This window comes from Triticum urartu, chromosome 7 (assembly GCF_003073215.2).
Source record: "Triticum urartu cultivar G1812 chromosome 7, Tu2.1, whole genome shotgun sequence".
NCBI classification, from domain to species: Eukaryota; Viridiplantae; Streptophyta; class Magnoliopsida; order Poales; family Poaceae; genus Triticum; species Triticum urartu.
Window position 1 is genome coordinate 100635126 of NC_053028.1, and position 5151 is coordinate 100640276.

Below are 5151 nucleotides of genomic sequence, written 5' to 3' on the forward strand. Positions count from 1 at the left end.
GGAATCCAGATTTCACAAGAGAACCAAGCACATCAAGAGACGCTTCAATTCCATAGCCGTATGTACTGCGTTCTGACGCCATGATCTTGTTAACTGCTCCAACTGACACTCACCCTTCATCACTATTGTTGATTTAGAATCGTCTGGATCAGTGTCAAAGCTTGCATCAACGTAACCATTTACGATGAGCTCTTTGTCACCTCCATATACGAAACATATCCTTAGTCCTTTTCAGGTATTTCAGGATGTTCTTGACCGCTGTCCAATGATCCACTCCTGGATTACTTTGGTACCTCCCTGCTAGACTTATAGCAAGGCACACATCAGGTCTGGTACACAACATTGCATACATGATAGAGCCTATGGCTGAAGCATAGGGAACATCTTTCCTTTTCTCTCTATCTCTGCAGTGGTCGGGCTTTGAGTCTTACTCAATCTCACACCTTGTAACACAGGCAAGAACCCTTTCTTTGCTTGATCCATTTTGAACTTTTTCAAAACTTTGTCAAGGTATGTGCTTTGTGAAAGTCCAATTAAGCGTCTTGATCTATCTCTATAGATCTTAATGCCCAATATGTAAGCAGCTTCACCGAGGTCTTTCATTGAAAAACTCTTATTCAAGTATCCTTTTATGCTATCCAGAAATTCTATATCATTTCCGATTAGCAATATGTCATCTACATATAATATCAGAAATGCTACAGAGCTCCCACTCACTTTCTTGTAAATACAGGCTTCTCCAAAAGTCTGTATAAAACCAAATGCTTTGATCACACTATCAAAGCGTTTATTCCAACTCCGAGAGGCTTGCACCAGTCCATAAATGGATCGCTGGAGCTTGCACACTTTGTTAGCTCCCTTTGGATCGACAAAACCTTCCGGTTGCATCATATACAACTCTTCTTCCAGAAATCCATTCAGGAATGCAGTTTTGACATCCATCTGCCAAATTTCATAATCATAAAATGCGGCAATTGCTAACATGATTCGGACAGACTTAAGCATCGCTACGGGTGAGAAGGTCTCATCGTAGTCAATCCCTTGAACTTGTCGAAAACCTTTCGCAACAAGTCGAGCTTTATAGACAGTAACATTACCGTCAGCGTCAGTCTTCTTCTTGAAGATCCATTTATTCTCAATGGCTTGCCGATCAACGGGCAAGTCAACCAAAGTCCACACTTTGTTCTCATACATGGATCCCATCTCAGATTTCATGGCCTCAAGCCATTTTGCGGAATCTGGGCTCACCATCGCTTCTTCATAGTTCGTAGGTTCGTCATGGTCTAGTAACATAACCTCCAGAATAGGATTACCGTACCACTCTGGTGCGGATCTTACTCTGGTTGACCTACGAGGTTCAGTAACAACTTGATCTGAAGTTTCATGATCATCATCATTAACTTCCTCACTAATTGGTGTAGGTCACAGGAACCGGTTTCTGTGATGAACTACTTTCCAATAAGGGAGCAGGTACAGTTACCTCATCAAGTTCTACTTTCCTCCCACTCACTTCTTTCGAGAGAAACTCCTTCTCTAGAAAGGATCCATTCTTAGCAATGAATATCTTGCCTTCGGATCTGTGATAGAAGGTGTACCCAACAGTTTCCTTTGGGTATCCTATGAAGACACATTTCTCCGATTTGGGTTCGAGCTTATCAGGTTGAAGCTTTTTCACATAAGCATCGCAGCCCCAAACTTTAAGAAACGACAACTTTGGTTTCTTGCCAAACCACAGTTCATAAGGCGTCGTCTCAACGGATTTCGATGGTGCCCTATTTAACGTGAATGGCCGTCTCTAAAGCATAACCCCAAAACGATAGCGGTAAATCAGTAAGAGACATCATAGATCGCACCATATCTAGTAAAGTACGATTACGACGTTCGGACACACCATTACGCTGTGGTGTTCCGGGGCGTGAGTTGCGAAACTATTCCGCATTGTTTCAAATGTAGACCAAACTCGTAACTCAAATATTCTCCTCCACGATCAGATCGTAGAAACTTTATTTTCTTGTTACGATGATTTTCAACTTCACTCTGAAATTCTTTGAACTTTTCAAATGTTTCAGACTTATGTTTCATTAAGTAGATATACCCATATCTGCTTAAATCATCTGTGAAGGTGAGAAAATAACGATATCCCGCCACGAGCCTCAATATTCATTGGACCACATACATCAGTATGTATGATCTCCAACAAATCTTGCTCGCTCCATAGTTCGGAGAACGGCGTTTTAGTCATCTTGCCCATGAGGCACGGTTCGCAAGTACCAAGTGATTCATAATCAAGTGGTTCCAAAAGTCCATCAGTATGGAGTTTCTTCATGCGCTTTATACCAATATGACCTAAACGGCAGTGCCACAAATAAGTTGCACTATCATTATCAACTCTGCATCTTTTGGCTTCAACATTATGAATATGTGTATCACTACTATCGAGATTCAAAAATAGACCACTCTTCAAGGGTGCATGACCATAAAAGATATTACTCATATAAATAGAACAACCATTATTCTCTGATTTAAATGAATAACCGTCTCGCATCAAACAAGATCCAGATATAATGTTCATGCTCAACGCTGGCACCAAATAACAATTATTTAGGTCTAATACTAATCCCGAAGGTAGATGTAGAGGTAGCGTGCCGACGGCGATCACATCGACTTTGGAACCATTTCCCACGCGCATCGTCACCTCGTCCTTAGCCAATCTTCGCTTAATCCGTAGCCCCTGTTTCAGTTGCAAATATTAGCAACAGAACCAGTATCAAATACCCAGGCGCTACTGCGAGCATTAGTAAGGTACACATCAATAACATGTATATCAAATATACCTTTCACTTTGCCATCCTTCTTATCCGCCAAATACTTGGGGCAGTTCCGCTTCCAGTGACCAGTCCCTTTGCTAGTAGAAGCACTCAGTCTCAGGCTTAGGTCCAGACTTGGTCTTCTTCACTTGAGCAGCAACTTGCTTGCCATTCTTCTTGAAGTTCCCCTTCTTCCCTTTGCCCTTTTTCTTGAAACTGGTGGTCTTGTTGACCATCAACACTTGATGCTCCTTCTTGATTTCTACCTCCACAGCCTTTAGCATCGCGAAGAGCTCGGGAATTGTCTTATCCATCCCTTGCATATTATAGTTCATCACGAAGCTCTTTAGCTTGGTGGCAGTGATTGAAGAACTGTCAATGACGATCATCTGGAAGATTAACTCCCAATTGAATCAAGTGATTGATTATACCCAGACATTTTGAGTATATGCTCACTGACAGAACTATTCTCCTCCATCTTGCAGCTATAGAACTTATTGGAGACTTCATATCTCTCAATCCGGGCATTCTTTTGAAATATTAACTTCAACTCCTGGAACATCTCATATGCTCCATGACGTTCAAAACGTTGAAGTCCCGGTTCTAAGCCGTAAAGCATGGCACACTGAACTATCGAGTAGTCATCAACACGTGACTGCCAGGCATTCACAATGTCTGCAGTTGCTGGCGCAGGTGGTACACCTAGCGGTGCTTCCAGGACGTAATTCTTCTGTGCAGCAATGAGGATAATCCTCAAGTTACGGACCCAGTCCGTGTAATTGCTACCATCATCTTTCAACTTTGCTTTCTCAAGGAACGCATTAAAATTCAACGGAACAACAGCACGGGCCATTTATCTACAATCAACATAAACAAGCAAGATACTATCAGGTACTAAGTTCATGATAAATTTAGGTTCAATTAATCATATTACTTAAACTCCCACTTAGATAGACATCCCTCTAATCCTCTAAGTGATCACGTGATCCAAATCAACTAAACCATAACCGATCATCACGTGAAATGGAGTAGCTTTCAATGGTGAACATCACTATGTTGATCATATCTACTATATGATTCACGCTCGACCTTTCGGTCTCAGTGTTCCGAGGCCATATCTGCATATGCTAGGCTCGTCAAGTTTAACCTGAGTATTCTGCGTGTGCAAAACTGGCTTGCACCCGTTGTAGATGGACGTAGAGCTTATCACACCCGATCATCACGTGGTGTCTGGGCACGACGAACTTTGGCAACGGTGCATACTCAGGGAGAACACTTTTATCTTGAAATTTAGTGAGAGATCATCTTATAATGCTACCGTCAATCAAAGCAAGATAAGATGCATAAAAGATAAACATCACATGCAATCAATATAAGTGATATGATATGGCCATCATCATCTTGTGCTTGTGATCTCCATCTCCGAAGCACCGTCATGATCACCATCGTCACCGGCGCGACACCTTGAGCTCCATCGTAGCATCGTTCCTCGCCAATCTTATGCTTCCACGACTATCGCTACCGCTTAGTGATAAAGTAAAGCATTACAGGCGATTGCATTGCATACAATAAAGCGACAACCATATGGCTCCTGCCAGTTGCCGATAACTCGGTTACAAAACATGATCATCTCATACAATAAAATTTAGCATCATGTCTTGACCATATCACATCACACATGCCCTGCAAAAACAAGTTAGACGTCCTCTACTTTGTTGTTGCAAGTTTTACGTGGCTGCTACGGGCTGAGCAAGAACCGTTCTTACCTACGCATCAAAACCACAACGATAGTTTGTCAAGTTGGTGCTGTTTTAACCTTCGCAAGGACCGGGCGTAGCCACACTCGGTTCAACTAAAGTTGGAGAAACTGACACCCGCCAGCCACCTGTGTGCAAAGCACGTCGGTAGAACCAGTCTCGCGTAAGCGTACGCGTAATGTCGGTCCGGGCCGCTTCATCCAACAATACCGCCGAACCAAAGTATGACATGCTGGTAAGCAGTATGACTTGTATCGCCCACAACTCACTTGTGTTCTACTCGTGCATATAACATCAACGCATAAAACCTCGGATGCCACTGTTGGGGAACGTAGTAATTTCAAAAAAATCCTACGCACACGCAAGATCATGGTGATGCATAGCAACGAGAGGGGAGAGTGTTGTCCACGTACCCTCGTAGACCGAAAGCGGAAGCGTTAGCACAACGCGGTTGATGTAGTCGTACGTCTTCACGATCCGACTAGACCGATCAAGGTTAAAACGGACACCTCCGAGATTCACACTAGCGATTCATGTCCCGAACGTCCCACTCTCTCTCCTCAGCCGAGTGTTGTGTCTTCACACCC